The sequence below is a fragment of the Aquarana catesbeiana genome, linkage group LG13, assembly GCF_042186555.1.
Source record: "Aquarana catesbeiana isolate 2022-GZ linkage group LG13, ASM4218655v1, whole genome shotgun sequence".
NCBI classification, from domain to species: domain Eukaryota; kingdom Metazoa; phylum Chordata; class Amphibia; order Anura; family Ranidae; genus Aquarana; species Aquarana catesbeiana.
The window spans coordinates 233,113,084-233,132,581 of NC_133336.1; positions in this window are offsets into that span (position 1 = coordinate 233,113,084).

The following is a 19,498-nucleotide window of genomic DNA, read 5'->3' on the forward strand; positions in this document are numbered from 1 at the left end:
AATTAAGCGCAACTGCACAGATAACAGTAGCTTTCTTATAGAGGCTGGTGCCCTCCGAGATAGGTTGCTATTACGGGGCTACTCTCATAAATCTCTTAAAAGAGCATTTCGCAAAGCCAACAACAAACCCAGACAAACACTCCTCCATCCCACCAAACAACAAAAAGATTCTCACTCACTCAGTATTATTACAACTTACCATAAACAACATCGCCAAACCAAAAGAATAATCGAAAAATATTGGCACTTACTGGCCCTGGACCCTAGTCTAGGCCATTTAGTTCCAGAGAAGCCTCACTTTACCTTTAAAAGAGCCACCTCCATTGGTGACCTGATCACCAAAAGTGAGTTCAAACCATCTACAATCCATTGCAAATATAGGGGTACTTTTGCCTGCGGCTCATGCCACTACTGTGGCTATATGCTCACCCAAAGAAACCCTACGCTTCCAAACGGTAAACCCTTCTTTCCAAAACACTTTGAAAACTGCAGAACCACTGGAGTGGTTTATCTACTCCAGTGCAACTGCGGCTGCTTTTACATAGGAAAGACGAAACTTGAGTTCTGGCGACGAGCCTACAGACATATTGTGGCTATGAAAACAGCAGACCCTGACCTACCCCTTGGCCGACATGTAACTTTGGTACATGGAGGCAAATTTCCCTCCATTAAATTTTTAATTTTGGACCGCATACACCCCAGCCCCAGAGGGGGTGATTGGAATAAAATTCTACTCCAGAGAGAACTTAAATGGATCCACTTACTCAAGGCCACCATACCCCCAGGCCTTAATGAAGCGGTTTGTTTTAAACCCTTCCTACAAGGCTTTAATTCCGGAGGTATGGAAAAGTAGGGCCACGGTCACGCTAAATGAATAGATAGATACATTCCTGGTTTCTCTACACTTTATTGATTTGTTACAGCTGCCAACTTTCTTGTTTTTGACTATTTTTGTACACCAAGCTGTAGGTCTGTCATATACATGCTCCCCTTCTCTCCCCTCCTTTCCCCCTCCACTTTTCCCCTTCCTTTCCCTTCTTTCCCTCCCCCCTCTCCCTATCCCCCTCCAGCACTATATCTATTAATGTATATTTATAAATATGAATTTACGTACTTCCCTATCTATTTTTCCAGTTGATACCCCAGGGGACCATGTATTCCGATTCACCATCAGCTTGGTAACTTTCCCTTGTATGAACATGTAACTAGAATTCCCCTCCTTTTCTAGCTGTTGTGTTCCCTATTTTTGCCCTCATACTGTTTCTGTATACAATGTATCCATGTTGGCTATCTCTCCCTCCCCCCTCCCTTTTTAGCTAAATATATATTTGGGCTTATTGTATAGTCTTTATTGGTTTCTGTACTTGTACATCCTCTATATGTATAGAGGCCTGCTGATTAGTTATATTTGTCACACTATGTATTACTCTACTATGCTTGTTGTCCCTTGTATTAATTTACAATTTAAAATCTGCAGTACCACCTAAGCTCCTCCCCCCCCCCCCTTTTTTACTCCGCCAGCAACTAACTCATTTTGTTTATAGGCGGTCTCTATACACTGGGAGAAATATATACTTGTATGTTTCACTATTAGTTATTCCATCTCCTTGGTATGCAATTTGTCACATTATCCTTCTGGGCTATCTACTGTGGCACAGTCTCCCTTTCCCCGTCCTCCCCGGGGCGCGGGTGGTCGGAGCGACTGCCCGGCACGGTAAGCCGCTACAAGATTATCTTGGGCGGCGTTCAGGGAGGCATCTGGGCGTTTCTCCATTCCACGCCTATCGCCTCCATGTTGCCACTCCGGCGGGCATGCGCAGTCCGCCGGAGTGGCACTTCCGTGCCGGTGGGGTGGATGTGCGCGACGTTACTCCAAACGCTGTCACGTCCGCGCGTGCGCTGTTGGGGCGGCGCCGCGCACGCCTACCTCGGGGGGTCAGTATAGCACGTCTCTGCCTGTGCTGCTCACATCACAGCTGTGCCTCATTCTGACGCCAGCTGATTGGACTTCCTTACACTTTATCAACCAGCCCCACTCACTTCCTACCAAGGCGTTACAATCGCTGGACGTTTGGCTGTGAGGTTGTGGTTATCCATCCCTTTTTCCATTCAAGGTAGGACTTCTCAGTTACCTATCCTGTTTTACTTTTATCTTCCTGGACATTTTAGTTCCAGGTATATTTACTACTCCCTTTTTTAACCATACTAGTTACACTTTACCATTCCCAAGTCCGCTCTGACTCTGGGCTCTATTGGCTATTATTGGTATATCCATTCAGGCTTTACAAACAACACTTGTGTCCTTACCCTTACTTCATATACCATGTTTTTGTTTACAGTCATACCACCACACTGCTTATGTAATACTCACTATGGAAACACTCCATTATATACACGTATCATACTGGCTTTGGACATGTAATTGTGTATTTTATTCCTACTTTATACTATGTCAAACCTAAACTCTCATGTATGTATACATATGTACTTTGTCACCACTATATATGGTGAACTGGACCTCTGTTTGGTCAATTTTTATTTGATATATGGTAATTTTACATACTATTCATTACACTCTCTTTATCACTAATCCAACCTTCACTGAGGTATATATATATACATTCAGTTACTTCCCCATACATTATGGACCCTCTTCTAAGGTCCTTTCTATATATGCTTTTATCTTGCAGGGACGCCTTTCTATGACCTCAGTACGCCGCTCCGGTTTGCACGCGCCCGGGTTGGGCGGGACGGGAGTTTTTGTCACACCCATATGGTGACTGCAGCCTACCATCCTGCATTTTTCGCCATCTAGGTAGCCAGACTCATATCGGCTACAATACCAATACTCACTGCCAGATCCTGTCCTCCCTCTGTGTTCCTTTTTGTTTTTACAAACCTTCACAAGCAATTACTTACATAGTCTCAGGTAGGTGATCAATTGATCATCCTAATCTTTTGTCTAAATTTATTCTAGGTTTTACCAACCTCCTGACCCTCTCTCCTTTTCATCCCCTCCCCAATTAGCCTAGATGAAACTCTCTCTCTCTCAATCTTGCCCCTGAAGAAGGATCGTACAGATATTTAGTACCCCGAAACGCGTCGGGCTTGAGAAGAGTCTTCTTGCCATTTATTGTGTTTTGTTTGTTCATCATGGCTACTACGTAGTTTTACTGTGTTATTGTATACATTTATTGCTTGTTTTTATCCAATGTACTTTTCAATACCAATAAAATTTAATCTTTTTTATTATATACTAAAACGTCCTTTACATTTTCTTATACACTCCTTGCAAGTGCCTGAAAAGTCCATCCAGGGGAACCCTTTTGTCTTGTTTCTATAGAATTTTTGGACGTGGCACGGCCCCTTTTCCTAAAATAGTTGGTCATCCCCCATTCTCTGTTCGATTTTCCAATTGTGTGTACACAAGTCCGTTGGACAAAAGTCCAAAGTACAAACACGCATGCTCGGAAGCAAGGACGAGCCGGAAGCGGACGGTCTTGTAAACTAGCGTTCGTGATGGAGAATTAACATTCGTGACCTGGCAAATTATGAAATCTGGAAATGCAGCGCACAATTCTCTTCTTCTTTAATGGGATAATAATGAAGCTGCTTTGCTGGTGATACTGATGGAGTTATTGCAAATGAATTTTCAAAGGCTTTTTTTCTAGTGATATCAAGAATAATATTATTATGCTTTTTTTTTTTTTTTTTTTTATTTGGGCAAGTTACCACAACACCATTATCCCGTAGTTTTTAAGATCAAAGATACAACTATGTTGGTGTCCCTTGTTAATTTTACATTGTATTTTTTTAAATGTAACTGCCGACTCCCAAACTGTCATTTGAAGTAAAACACATAGCCAAGTATTATTCTACACAATTTTTTTTATTGTGCATTAAAAAAAGAAAACGAATAAAATTAGACATGCTATCTTCCAATAGAACTTAATCAAAAAGTGCATTCTATGCATCCAAAAATATAGAAAATATAACAAATCAAATCATTATTATTCAACCAAAAAATAAATAAAAGCCTCATGCATGTGTCCTGCTTCTTAATATAGGGGGTCAGCAATGCCAAGAGTTGGTGAAAGCAGGGGTCCATCATCCGGAGATAATTCCGAAAATCATCCGGATTATTCTCCTGGAGCTCCCGCAGCAAAGGCATATGACATAATTGGTCACGATTAATAAAGCAACCAATTTTTGGTCCAAGAACCCCTCCTCCTCCTGTTCCTGGACTGGACTTGGGTCAAAGCAATAACTCCAAGGCCAATAATAAACAACGCATTATCTCCTCTGATTCTGCAACATGGCTGGTTGACGAACGGACTGAAAAGCCCCTAATTTAAAAAACGCGAAAAGAAAAACGCAAATCAACACTCACCAAGCTTCTACTAACACGAAATTAGCAGAAGGAGCCCAAAGGGTGGCGCTAAAGAGCTGAAAAACCACGTAGTATGTCACTACATTCGTAATTGTTGGCCAACAATTGTGTGGCCATGTGTATGCAAGACAAGTTTGGGCCAACGCCCTTCGGACAAAAGTCCACGGTTTTGTTGGCCAACAATCCGATCGTGTGTACGAGGCTTAATTCATCCCAAAGGTGTTCTATTGGGTTGAGGTCAGGACTCTGTGCAGGCCAGTCATGTTCCTCCACCCCAAACTCACTCATCCATGTCTTTATGGACCTTGCCATAAAGTGACCACCCATGCAATCAGATTCTGGTGCAGACAGAAAAAGGGTCCTGCACCAGGTTGATGTGAATGCGGTGCGAATGACATACAAATCTCCGGCTCAAATTGCACCCCAGAGACACTGCATGTAATTTGCACAGGAGTGTGCTGTGATTCCAGTTTGAATTACATGCGATGTCTTGCACTGCAGCAGTGTGAACCCGGGCTTAATTGTGACTAACGGAAGTCACATTTAACCAGGTAACGGTATTAAGCTGTATCATTATCTGGGAGAGGTCTATAAAACATCTCTAATTGAGTTTCTTTGAGGACACAGAGATATGACTCAGACTTTGAACTCACACTGACAAGAAATTATACTGATCGGGGGGTAATGCACTGTAAGCCATGTATTGAATGCGTCTTGTTTCATATATTTTACAGGGAGCGAAAAAGAGAAGGAAAGTTTTAAATTTTCTCAATGTTCCTGTTTAGTAAATAAGAACACCCCCTAACCACCCAGCTCTCTGTAGAAATCGGCACGTTTTTGCAAGAAAATTACTTAGAACCGCAAGCTTTAAATATATTTTTTAGCAGAGGCACTAAAGAATAAAATGGTGGGTGTTGCAATTTTTTATGTCACATGGTATTTGTGCAGTGTTTTTTTTTTAAACATTTGGTTTTATTGAAGAGAAAGAAAAAAAAAGAAAGTGCACAGTACGCAAGTCGCAGATACAACTGCATAGTGTATACAAAACATCATTACAACGAACTTGTAAGGTTAGGGAATACCTTAAGAAACTTAGAAGTGAATGGTAGTCTGCATACAAGGTTATAACCAAGCAAGGAATGCTGAACTTTCTAGGGGTATGTACCAATATTGTAGTTTCGCCTTTGAGACCGGTCAAGGAACACAAGTGGATTAAATATCCTAGAAATTTGACCATAAACCAGCTTGATTCTTTGTCATATGTTGCAATTGGCATTGTTTGAAAGAAAGAAATAAAGGTAGCAAGTAGGGTAGAGAGGGGAAAATGGAAGAGTAGTCGCAACTGGAACAATGTTTGTTATAGCAAATGACTGTAATGCCGCGTACACACGGTCGGACTTTACGGCAGACTTTGCCCAGCGGACTTTGACGGACTTTACGACGGACTTTCTGAATGAACGGACTTGCCTACACACAATTCACCAAAGTCCGTTGAAATCGTACGTGATGACGTACGACCGGACTAAAACAAGGAAGTTCATAGCCAGTAGCCAATAACTGCCCTAGCGTGGCTTTTTGTCCGTCGAACTAGCATACAGACGAGCGGACTTTTTGACCGGACTCAATTTCGACGGATTGATTTAAAACATGTTTCAAATTTAAGTCCGTCCAACTTTTGAGAAAACAAAGTCCGCTGGAGCCCACACACGATCGAATTGTCTGACGAAATCCAGTCCGCCGGGCAAAGTCTGCCGTAAAGTCCGTTCGTGTGTACGCGGCATTAGATCATAAAAGAAGGAATTACAAGCTTTTATAGGAGTGTCCATATGCTATCCATTATGGGAAATGTATGGATTTGGCATCCTCATGTTCCTTGGAATAACGAAACGTAAACCACGTTTGCCAGGTTTTTTGGAAGCTTTCTGTTCTGTTGTTGTCTTGTGCTAGGGTGTGCTCCATTTCACACATGTCTCTAACTTTATTTAACCAATCCGAGATGGAGGGCACCCGTGCAGATCTCCAATGCAGCGGTATTAATATTTTGGCCGCATTGAGGAGGTGTTTAACAATTAGTTTTTGTACTTTTTGAGAGTAAAGTGATTAATATGTAACAGGCAACAAGCTGCATTTAAGTTTAATGTGGTCTCTGTAATTTTTTTAATTAGTTTTTTGAGATCGTTCCAGTAGGGAATAATCAGGGGGCATTGCCACCAGATGTGGAGCAATGTACATCTATCTGTCTAGCATCTCCAGCATAACGCTGGTCTTTGGGCATCCCATCTGTTGAGCTTGCTAGGTGTGTTATACCAATGTGTTAGCAGCTTGTAGCCCGCTTCCTGTATTTTTGAGCCTATAGTACTTTTATGTGCTAGGATGCAAGCATACCTCCATTGCTTGTCCATAATCTCCTCCTGCAGCTCCTCCGACCATCTCCTCCTGTGCCTGTCCGTGCCTGTGTTTTTGGCGAGCTGCAGCCATGAGTACGCTATCGAAGTTGATTTAGCAAGTGGGGAGCCACCATGACACACCGACTCCAGGTCAGTTAGGGATCTATAGAAGTCTTGTGTGTGTTTCAGTTTAGTTAGATAGCTTCTGAGTTGTAAGTATGACCACCAGCGCAATTGGGGCAAGTTGTCTTTAAGTTTTAACGTAGTTAGGTCTTTAAATTTGCTTTCAGTGTAGCAGTCACCCGCTAGTAGTGGTGTGTTGCGTTGGGTAGGTTTAAATATTGTATTGTTTATGCCTGGAGGGAAATCGGGATTGTCCCTCTTTGGTGTCAGGGGGCTAAGGGGGAGGTAATAAGTTTGTGGTTAGCGATGTGGCGTATGATCTCCAAGGTGTTGTCTGTAATAGGGTGAATACGGCTATTAACAGAAGTTTTGGACCTTGGGGTCGACGGGGAGAATTTCAGCAGGGCTGTGTTTAAAGATTCCTCTAGTGCTACCCAATCATACGCCTGACCATGGCAATGCCAGTCAATTATTCTAGACAAATGGGAAGTGTAGTAATAGTGTTTGAAGTTTGGTAACCCTATCCCACCCGTCTCTTTAGAATTGGTCAATTTGTCCAGTTTTATTCTGGGTTTTTGCTGGTTCCAGAGGAACTTCAGTAGAACCGAGTTGAGTGTACTAAAGAAATGTGACGGTATTTTAAAGGGTAGGGTTTTCATTAAGTAAAGAAGTTTGGGTAAGATTACCATTTTGACTATTGCCGCCTGCCCGAATCATGAAAAGTATCTTGTTTGCCATTTTGTAAGGTCTGCCGTACAACTTTTTAAAAGGTGTGGGAAGTTGTGTTCAAAGATGGTTTGAATTTGTGGGGTCAGCCAAATGCCCAGATATTTAATGGATCTGGTGTCTAAAGTTTGAATTGGATTTGGTTAGTGCTAGCAAATTATCTGAAAGGGAGATGTTTAATGCTTCGGATTTTGTGTAATTTATCTTTAAGTTCGATATGTAGCCATAGTGGGTGAATTCTTTTAATAAGTTGGGAATGCTAATTGTTGGGTTTGTTAAGAAGAACAGGAGGTTGTCTGCGTATGCTGCCAGCTTGAACTTCCTGCCCCGCACCCTGAACCCTTTAATCGCTTCGTTTAGTTTTGTCATCCTGATGAGGGTTCTAAAGTTAAGATGAACAGCAATGGTGACAAAGGGCAACCTTGCCGAGTGCCATTTTTTATATGGACTTTCTCAGATAGGGAGCCATTCATTTTCAATCTTGCCGTGGGGTTGTGGTATAGAGCAGAGATCCACGATAGCATGCGGTGGCCCAGGCCCACATGTCCGCAAACCGCCATCATGAAGTCCTATGCCACCCGTAGAGTAGAGAGGAGAAGGCCCTCGATGTCTGCGTCCCGTGTCGCATGAATGAGAAGCAGGGCTTTGGTGACATTATCTTTTGTCTCCCTCCCCGGTACAAAACCCACTTGTTCCAGACCAATGAGATCAGGAAGAAGGGGACCCAGGCGGAGTGCCATGATTTTTGCGAAAAGTTTGGCATCCAAATTCAACAGAGAAATAGGAAGATAGCTGGCGCAGTCTGTGGGATCCTTGCCAGCTTTAAGAATCACCGCAATATGGGCGGAAAGGAAATCTGGTGTCATTTCCCTAGGTGAGGACATAGAGTTCAAGGCAGCAGTGAACGGTTCAGTAATGATGTTTGAGAAGGTTTTGTAATAGATGGTGGAGAAGCCATCAGGGCCTAGACTTTTCCCTGATTTCAGTAGTTTTATGACTTGTTTGAGGTGGGAGGTTATACAGCTTAGTATAGAACTCGTGGAAGTGTGCAGCTATTGCTTCTGTAGTCACTTCTATATCCCCTTTCTTTTTTTTATGCCTGCTATATTGTTTGAGCTTGTGTGTTCCTTCAGCGCCCTGGCCAAGAATTTGCCCGGCTTGTTACCTGACTCATAATACATTTTCTTCCTGAAGAAAAGCATGAGTTTACTTTTAGAGTCAAGAATGTGTTGAAGTTCCTTTCTAGCTGCCAGTAATTGTTCGGCTGAGAGTACTGAAAGCGATTGCTTGTGTTGGGATTCTAAGGTGTTTATTTGGTTTGCTAGCTTATGGATGTTGTTCTCCCTTTCTCTTTTGCATTTAGATCCCCATCTAATCAGTTCTCCCTTGATTGTGCATTTATGAGCTTCCCACACCATAAGGGGATCAGCTTCTGGTGTTGAGTTATGTCTAAAAAAGTCAGTCAGAGCTGTGGTGATTGAGGGTAGTATGGTTGGATCTGTTAGCAGAGACGCATTAAGTCACCATGTTGGTTGTCTGGGCGGGGGGGGTCGTTATGTCAATCTTTAGGGAAATGGGAGAGTGGTCCGAGATTGACTGAATCCCAATATGAGCTGCCACAACTGAGGTTAGGTCCCTTTGTGTGATAAATAAATAGTCTAGGTGGGAATATCTGGAGTGGGGATTGGAGTAATGTGTGAAGTCACGGCCTTCCACATTAAGAAAGCGCTATGTGTCCATTAAGTGTAGAGATTGTAACATGGATTTTATTTTTTTAAGTGTTTTGTAAGTGAGACATGATTTGCCGTTTGAGGTATCCGTCAGAGGGTTTAGCGGGACATTAAAGTCACCGCCAAGTATTAAGCAGCCTGCAGAGAACCCCTGAAGTTCTCTGGTAATTTGTTGGCAGAACATGACATGTGCTCTATTTGGGAAGTATACGTTTGCAAGAGTCACTGGTATGTCTCCATATGTTCCCTTCAAGAATATAAATCTTCCTTCTGGGTCTGTCTTTTGTTCTAACAACTGGAATGGTGCATCCTTGCTTACTAAAATTGAGACCCCCTTTGACCTGGAGTCCCTGTTGGTGGCATGAAAGGCCCTTGTGAAATATTGGTTTAGAAGTTTGGGTACATGGTTTGTTTTGAAATGCATTTCTTGAAGAAACACAAAATGAGGCTTACCATTTTTTAGCTCCTGTAATAAGGTGGAGCGACGTTCTGGGATTTTCAGCCCTCTGATATTGTGCAATATCACTGAAGGTTTATGTCCTAATAAAGAGTAGGCCATCTGGGCGCACAGAAGGAGATGATCCAGGTATCCCACTGCGAGAAACAAGACTGACAAAGGCAGATTAACACTTGTGCTAAAGCTAAGTTGAGGCAAGTAGTATTTATTCCTACATACATGAAATGGACACAGGAAAAGTGTGTAAGGGGAAAGGAAACAAGTAGGAATAAGAAAGGGTTCAGGTGTATGGAGAAGAAAAGTATTTGATTGTCAGGGGTCCGTCTCCTCAGCGGGTTAACCCACCCAAGAGAGGGCACCTATCTTTTGTCTTAGTGTCCCCTGTGTCCGTAAGCTGGAGCACTAGGTCACTTTGGGGGGCAGGAGGGAGGCAACTAAAGACGCAGCGGCAGCCCACCTGTGTCGTATCCCAGAAGAGGATTAAACTAAGAAATCTAGTGGAGAGATTGGCTGACGTACACACAGCCGTAACCATAAATGCTAGAATTGAAAAATTAAAACTTATCCAGAAGTGCACATATAGAACGTGTATTCAAAACGCTATTAAACATAAAAACTCGTGCACCCGTGGATGTGTAATTTTGTATCTTTGTAAACCCGACCTAAAGGGGGAGAAAGAATGTTATTGCAAAAAGTCATTATGAGCCTGAATGCTGTTTTGCCCTGGTTCCCTAAAACCTAAGAGGACACAGGGCAAGGCACTTATTAAAATTCTAAGTGCTTTCCAATGGAGATTCTAGCCAGTTTACAGAGTATGGAAAGTCAGCAATATTTTGCAGAGTTCCCTAGTTGTGAGAATTGGCTGTTAGTGGAGAGAAAGGTTTGATTAAATCATTTGGGCTATTCCAGAAGTTACATAACTTAAAGTAAACAATGTGTGAAAACTTATCACTGCGAGTACTGGCCATCCCATAGGTGGAATCTGTCTCGACTGATCTTATTATGCTGGAATGGTAAAGAGGGGAGAATGCAGAAGGGTTTATCATCCTCTTGATCCCTGGCTGGATCCACTTGTGATCTTGGAGTCCCTGTCCTGGATCCACCTCCACGGCACTGTTTTTGCTTCTTGGCTTGCCTCTTATCAGGTGTGAGGAGAGGGGACCTGGGAGGATTTTTTTCCAGAGGAGCTTGAAGAAAGTCTGCATACCAGTCGGGCAATTCCGTGTGGCCTAGGTTCAGAGCAGTGCAGAAGTCCAGCAGGTCAGCAGGTGTGCGCAAGACATGTTGTTGACCATTGTGGGAGACTGTAAGGGCGAAAGGGAAACGCCACGTGTATCTCAGATCTCTATCCCTCAGTTTCTCCAGCAGAGGGCATAAGGCTCGTCTGTGTTTCAGAGTGATTTGGGAGAGATCCTGAAAAAGCATTATGGTTTCTCCATTAAACACTATTTGGTCATTTCTCCTTGCCTTGCGCATGATGTTTCTTTTAGAGTGAAGCTTTGAAGGCAACAGATTATGTCCCTCAGTGGAGCAGTTTCAGGACCTTTTGGCCTCAGGGCCCTGTGAGCTCTGACAAAGTCTATCTCAGTGTCCTCCTGTCTTTCTAGCAGGCTATTAAAAACCCTCTGAAGCGCTGGAATGATCTGGTCATGTTCAACTGATTCAGGGATTCCTCTCACTTGTATGTTACATCTCCTGCCCCTGTTATCCAAATCTTCTATGTGCCTATTCATTTCTATGAAATGCTGAGCCTGTGCACATGACAACTTCTCAAGTTTAGCAATGGCCTTATCTCTGTGTTTCCCCGCAGCCTCTGCAGATAACAGTTTTTCATTAAGTACAAGCAGATTCGTCTTTAAGTCTGTGATCGCTGCCGAGAATGTAGATTTGATGTCCGCAGCGATCATAGACATGTCAGAGTAAGTGAGGGGGAGATCCAACCTTTTCTTACCCCTGTCTGAGTCTTCTGGCGCAGATTGTGAATCCTCACTATACTCGTCCTCATGGTGTGTCTGCGCCATCTTGGATTTTATATATAATAGATAATTTGGGAAAAGAAATGGCGCTGCCCTATTTCACATTAATTGATTAATTGTGGGTATAAAATCCATATAGCACAAACTGTGTTCAGTGAGGTATATAAATAAAGACTAAAAACTAGAAACAACTGTGGACACCAGCTGGTCTACACAATCTCAGCCTGCAGTGGGAACACAGAGAAGATGGGAGGAACAGCTGAAGGCAGGATCAACCAGACAAACGGTGGGAAGTAGTGGAGGAGCCCGGTTTCTTTGGAACGCACAGCTGAAATTCGAAACCATTGGAGGGATCGCACAGAGCAGAGGAACAACAGCAGGATCTGATCGAAAATAATCACCCCAAGCCACCCACTCTGTCGTTCGGTACCCCTGTTGGGGTGATTGTCTCTGGTGAGTGGGGGAGCACGGGGGGCGAGCACTTCAAGTCACCATTTGAAATGAACACAGAAGTCACTGCTTAATGTTCCTGAGTCTGAAGAACTGCACATTTATTGAACTTTGCTCATCATACTATCTGGCTAGATCATTACGTTTTAAGAGCCTTACTAATATCTGCTGATACATATACAAGGCTGGGAAATTTTATGTCTGATATTATGGTATTTGTAATCTACTGCAATTTCACTATATAATAGCACAGAGGTCAAAATACTGACATATTAATTAACATCTCTGGGAGCCATATACTTGCTCTGGTATCGACACTTAATATTTAATATATTTGTTTCACTTAAAATGACATTGGTCCCTTAGGGGGCGCCATACTGTCACAAAACTTTAGAACTCTGGGGTTAATATCTTTTATATATTTTTACAAATTTACTCTCAACTTCTACACATGTATTTATATAATTGTGAACACACGAGGCACTTTATTTCACTGGTTTAATACACTAAGACTGTTTAACCTTAAGGAGTTTCACTTATCCTTTGGGATTTTTTACACATATGGCTATTTTTTCTCTTTAGATCACAATTAGTTGCACAGTTGTTTCTAGTTTTTAGTCTTTATTTATATACCTCACTGAACACAGTTTGTGCTATATGGATTTTATACTCACAATTAATCAATTAATGTGAAATAGGGCAGCGCCATTTCTTTTCCCAAATTATCTATTATATCTACCAAATTAGACCCCTCGGGGAACTAATTAGGGAAAGGCAGCAGCTCTCATACTGTCCAAAGCGCGGATTCTCTAACTTACATCTTGGATTTTAGTCCGCTGCTGTGAGCTGCCTCTTTGTTCTTAAACAGGTCAGATATGTTTCTGGCCGAGTATGCAGCTGATCCGCGGCCTGGGCGAGAGTGAGGGGTGTTGGGGAACCTCTTTCCCCGGATCTGTGAGCTGTTGGTCGGGTGTAGGGCTGTGTACAGCTGTGTGGATCAGCGGAGCTCCCTCAGTGTGCTGCCATCTGCATCGCGTGCCAAGCCATGCCCCTCTGTGCAGTGTTTTTTTTTAAATGTAAAGATGTAGACATAAAAGCAAACACAGAAACACATATTAGAATAAGATCAGGACAATACAATAGTACCTTTTGAAAAAAAACAACTAGAAGATGTAACTTGGAGGGGAGTGTCCAAGAACCAAATGAGTAAACCCATAAATTAGCGTCTGTGGGCAGAGGGTCCCGTTATCAAATTTCACCTCCCCCCTGCCCCCCCCCCGACCCCAGCAAGGGGAAGGAAAGCAGCATTAAATCGTTCCTGGGCCTAAACTAAAACATGATATAACTTATTAAGGCTTATAAGGTACTATAATAGGGGTATCAAATAGTGGGTCATAGTGTCCAAGTTCGACAGGTTCAATGAGTGAGCTCAGAGTACAGATTTGGAGTCAATTACTCTCAGAGTACAAAAAGAAATGAAGCTGAGAAGAGAAAAGGAGAAAAGAAATAGTGAGAAAGGGAGAGGGAAAGGAAGGAATCAAGAAAAAGAGGGGGGAGGGAGGACCAGGAGTAAAAATAGGGATATAGGGAAAAGGGGGGAACGCCGAGGTTCCGCACCCCCCACCCGCCCAGCTGCTGAAAGTAGTCTGTGACTCGACACAGAGGTCAAGAAGTCATCTTATTGGGTGTACTGGCGATATTTATCAGTGGTTGTAAAATGAATCCAGCAAGCCCATATACTTGGGAATTTGTGCATTCTATCTTGTGAGATATGGATCAGCTCCTCCATATCCTTAATTTTGGTGAGTCTCGCAAACCACTCCCTGATCGTTGGAGTACATGTAGAGCGCCAATGTTTGGGGATGCATAGTCTAGTTGCATTGACCATATGCATACCTAAAGATTTATGATATTCTCTTTTGGAAAGTGAGGTGTGATGTAGGAGGAATTGGGCCGGGGTGAATTCAAGCGTAAACGTAGTGATATTTGTGATGAGGTTGTGGACTTCTTTCCAGAATGGCTGGAGTTTCTCACAAGCCCACCACACATGGAGCATAGTACCCACCTCTGTCCCACATCGCCAGCAGGTGTCGGGGATGTCTGAAGAGAATTTGTGGGGGCGTGAGGGGGTTCTATATCATCTAGTAATTACCTTATAGCCATTTTCCTGTATTGCCACATATAGTGAGCCCTTATGAGAGTAGTCATGAATCGTGTTCCAGTCATCTGTTGTGAGATGTGTTTGTAAGTCTCTGTTCCAGGACTCTTGTGAGGGTGCTAGGGTTTGGGCTAGGTTCTCTGTGAGGAGTGTGTATATCAGAGAGATCAAGTGTCTTTGCGGAGATCTGCGATGGCAGAGGGACTCAAAGGGCGTAAGGGGTCTCAGCCAGCATGATTGATGGGCCTGAGTTTCTAGAAAGTGTCGACTTTGCCTGTAGGTCCAAAAGGGAACGAAGCCCTCTTAGTAGTCGTTCTGAGTTTGTCTAAGGGGGTGGATTTTCCGTCTGAGTAAAATTGGAGGGCTAATACATCCTTAAAAGGCCAATCTTGTTGCAGGAAATTATCTGTTTCCCCTGGAGGGAAGTCAGGATTCCCTCTTAGCATGGTTAAGGGACCCGGGACAGAGGCCAAAGTTCCTCCTTGTGTAGCCTTACTAAATGCTAAAAGAGAGGGGTGGATGAGCGGGTGGGACAATAGAGACTGTGGCCAACTTTTTTGAGGTAGCCAAGGGAGAAGATGTAGGGGTCGAGACGAAAAGTCTTTTTCAAGGAATGGATATTCCAGTCAGCGATCCTTGTGAGATGGCAAGCAGTATAGTACTTATATAAGTCAGGCAAACCGATACCTCCTCTAGACTTGGGTAAAATGAGGCGTGAATACTTGATGCGGGGCGGGGAGTCTCTCCATAGGAACGAAGAGCAAGCTTTACAGTAGGTAGAGAAAAAGCTTGGTGGTAAAAGAACTGGGACCGTTTGTATCAGATATAATAAGCGTGATAGGGTAATCATCTTAATCAGGGCAGAACGTCCAAACCAAGATACATTTAAACCCGCCCAATCCCTGAGATTGTTTTGTGCTTTTAGGAGGGCAGTGTGATGGTTCATAGAGTAGAGTTCTGATAAATTAACGGGAATTTTGATGCCAAGGTAGGTGATTGCTGTCTTATCCCAGTGGAAAGGGAAAGACTCCTGGCAGTGGGCTATTTCCTGGGCAGGTAGAGTGATATTAAGGGCATGTGATTTAGTGTGGTTAATTTTAAGGTTTGAGATTTTACCGAAAAGTGATAGGTCCTTGAGGAGATTTGGTAAGGAAGTTTGAGGTGATCTTAAAGAGAGTAAAACGTTGTCGGAAAAAGCCGCAACCTTGAACCCTCTCTTCCCCACTACCACCCCCTGGATGTCTGGGTTGAGCCGAATCTTATTAAGAAGTGGTTCCAGGGTCAGTACATAAATTAAGGGTGAGAGTGGGCATCCTTGGCGTGTGCCATTGTTTATGGGAAAGGCGTCCGACAGGTGGCCATTGACTTTTACAGCTGCAGAAGGACCAGAATAGAGGGCCATAATAGATGAGAGCATGCGACTCTCCAAACCAATGGCCCGGAGAGTTTCTCGCATGTCGTCCCAGGCCACCCTGTCGAACGCCTTCTCAGCATCGAGTGAAAGAAAAAAGCCTCGTTTTGGAAAGTGTGAGCCAATGGTGAAGGTTGAGCGTGCGAATGGTATTGTCCCTAGCTTCACGGCCAGGGACGAAACCCACTTGATCTAGGGAGACAAGGCCGGGCAGTAGAGGAAGTAATCTGTTTGCAAGGATCTTTGTATATATTTTGATATCTACGTTTAGGAGGGAAATCGGTCTGTAATTTGCAACTAATGAAGGGTCTTTGCCTTCCTTGGGAATTACGGTAATATGGGCGGATAGCATCCTATCCGGTCTAATCTGACGGTCCGATAGGGTATTAAGAGTAGCAAGGAGTCTTGGGGAGAGAACTTCAAAAAAGGATTTGTAGTACTGAAGGGAGAAGCCGTCTGGGCCCGGGCTTTTGCCTACTTTCATTTGTTTGATGGCTGATTCTAGTTCAATCATAGATAATTGGTTTTCAAGGTCAAGTGATTGTTGGGGGGTTATGGGTTTGGGGCTGTAGCTGGCTAAAAATTCTTTAATAAGTTCAAGGCGCTTTTCAGGAGTAGTTTGGGTGATATGGTCGGTTCGTAAGTTATATAACTTTGAGTAAAAACCCTCAAATTCTTTGGCTATTTCCTCATTCTTGACCAGGGGATTGCCCTTGTTATTGCGAAAAGTGTGAATTATCGAGGACATTTTAGACGTTTGTACTGAGCGTGCCAAGAGGCGTTTATCAAGTTCCTCCAAAAGGAGAGAGCGGGCATGTATTAGGTCCTGAAGAGTGGATTGAGCTTGTGTCTGGTTGTGAATTGATTCAAGGGCTTTAATCGATGTAAGGAGAGCCGTGATGTTCTCTTGTTGTAGTCTTTTATTTTTCGCAGCTAGGGCCAGGAGTTCGCCTCGGATCACGCATTTATGAGCCTCCCAAAGGGAGATTGGAGACGGTTCTGGGCTGGAATTTTCATCAAAGTAATGTTGGATGCGAGTGCGAATATGGTCAATTGAGGCTGGGTCTTTAAGTAGAGAAGCATTTAAACGCCAAAATTTCGTTTTAGTGTTAGTGTCCGGGAAAGAAAGTGTTACAGTGATCGGGTGATGATCCGACAGAAACATGGGTTCTATGGTAGCTTGTTGTAGGTATGGTAAGTCAGTCTGGGATAGGAAGAAATAGTCAATCCTAGAATATTTTTGGTGTGGGGCTGAGTAAAAGGTGTAGTCCTTGACTGAAGGAGCCATTGTACGTCAAGCGTCGTGCAGGGTTAGGTGTTGAAGTTGCAATTTAATCTGACGTAGTGCTTTATATGTCAATGTGGAAGTCCCGGTGGAGGAGTCTAACAGGGGGTTCAAGGGAATATTGAAGTCACCACCCAAAAGTAGCAGACCCTTCTGGAAGGAGGCTAGAAGGTCACAAGTTTTTCTAAAAAAAGTGACCTGGTGATCGTTTGGGCTATATATGTTAGCTAAGATTATTGGCTTGGAGGCGTAGGTGCCCTTGAGGAAGATAAATCTACCTTCTGGGTTGATGAGGGAATCTATGAGATGGAAATTTGCATGTTTAGATATTAAAATGGAGACACCTTTAGTCTTGCCTTCAGGGTTTGTAGCATGAAATGCCGATTTATAAATGTGATTAGATAGTTTAGTAATGGCGTCTGAGCGGAAGTGGGTCTCTTGTAGGTAGATAAAGTGTGCTCTGTGTTTGGAAAGAGATGACAGGACTTTGAACCTTTTTTCCGGTAAGTTAAGGCCTTTTACATAGAGGGAGGTGCACTTCAACGTCAGGGATGGGCTGGTTTTCTGATTAGAGTGCATGATTTTGCGGGAAGAAAGGATTAGGTCTGTTTGTTTTAAAAATGCACTAAGCAAATTGAAAGAGAGCTAGGGAGGTAGCAGCGGGTGGGGGATGGGTACGGGCTCAGGGAGTAGGGGATCAGGAAAGGTGAAAAGAGACAGAGAAAGGTAAGAGTAAGCGTAGAAATCAGAAAGAGAGAGAGAGAAAGGAAAAAGAGAGAGAGATAGAACCTCTATTCCACCTAAATAAAGAAAAAGAGGATCTGGGGTGTCAGCAGGTGACCCGATGGGGCTGCTGTGTGGGGATGAGAGAAAGGGTGGGACCCATAGGTGGCTGCTACCCGGGGACAAAAAACAGAAATACATTAAGAACGCACAGGAGGTGCAATCGGTTAAATGCAGAGTGGAAACCTGCTAAAGGCGAAAAAGAAAACACATTAAACCATATTAACCATGTCAAATAAACGAGTAAACAATAATTAACACTGTTACGTTAATAAGAGTATAATCCATCTCGGAAATGACTGAAGAGAATAACTTGCCTCAAGTACACAAGTGAGGCCGAAATACCTTGTTCCGCAGATTTAATCAAACAAATTCAAACTCATCCTCTATGGTATGGTACGGGGAAGGCTAGGGCTCAAGGAGGAGGGGTGGAGAGGAAGAGAAGGGAGGAAAGGTGAAAGGGTGGGTATATTAAGAGAGAGGATACATTTTTTTCGAGGGTATAGAATAGAAAGAGGGGTGAAGTGGGAAGTAAGGTAGCATGAAAGGAGAGCTACGATGAAAAGAGGGATGAGGAATAGGGTATGGGGAAAGGGTGGATTAGAGAGAAGAGGGAGGAGGGGAGGGAGATGGGGGAGGCTTGGGAAAAGGGGGATGGTGGAGAGAACAGGGACTGGAGTAGAGGTAGAGTCTTGCCCTTTTCATATCAATACAGAAAGCAGGAGAGTAAGTTGTTCAATTCTATGCTAAGCCTCAAAAGGCAAAATTGTGAAAGGATTTGTTACACAATTATAGACTAATGCCCCGTACACACGGTCGGATTTTCCGATGGACAATGTCCGATCGGAGCATGTTGTCGGAAATTCCGACCGTGTGTGGGCGCCATCGGACATTTTACATCGGATTTTCCGACACACAAAGTTGGACAGCAGGAGATAAAATTTTCCGACAACAAAATCCGATCGCGTCAATTCCGACCGTGTGTGGCCTGTTCCGACGCACAAAGTGCCACGCATGCGCAGAAGAAATTCCGACACGGGACAGCTCGTTCTGGTAAACTTAGCGTTCGCAATGGATACAGCACTTTCGTCACGCTGCAATGTAAAAAATGGTTTAATACAGCGCACTCTCTTCTTCTTTATAATGTGACAAGAATTAAGTAGTTTTGCTGCTCATATTCACACACACACTTCTCACAAAGTTTTATTTGTGTTTTTTTAGTGGGATTCCTTCAATATATTGTTATTAGTTGTCACATCTGACAGTTTTATATTTTTTATGTTTTTTTTTTTGTTTTTAAGCCTTTTTTTTTCTTTAATGTTTGGATTTTTTCCAAGGCTGATCTTTGTTCAATGTTATTTTTATTTTTACTCCAGAATATTTTTGTGTGTGTTTTGTGTGGCAAGTTACCCCAACACCATTGATATCTTTTATTATTTAATCTCCAGGAGATTGTTTGTTGTTGGTGTCCCTTGTTCATTTCACATTGTATATTAGAAATGTACCTGAATCCTCACAAACAAACTGTCATTTTTGAAGTAAAGCACATAGGAGAGTATAATTCAAAACAAAAATCCTTTATTAAGGGATCAGAACCAAACAAAGAGGAAGGCAACACTGGA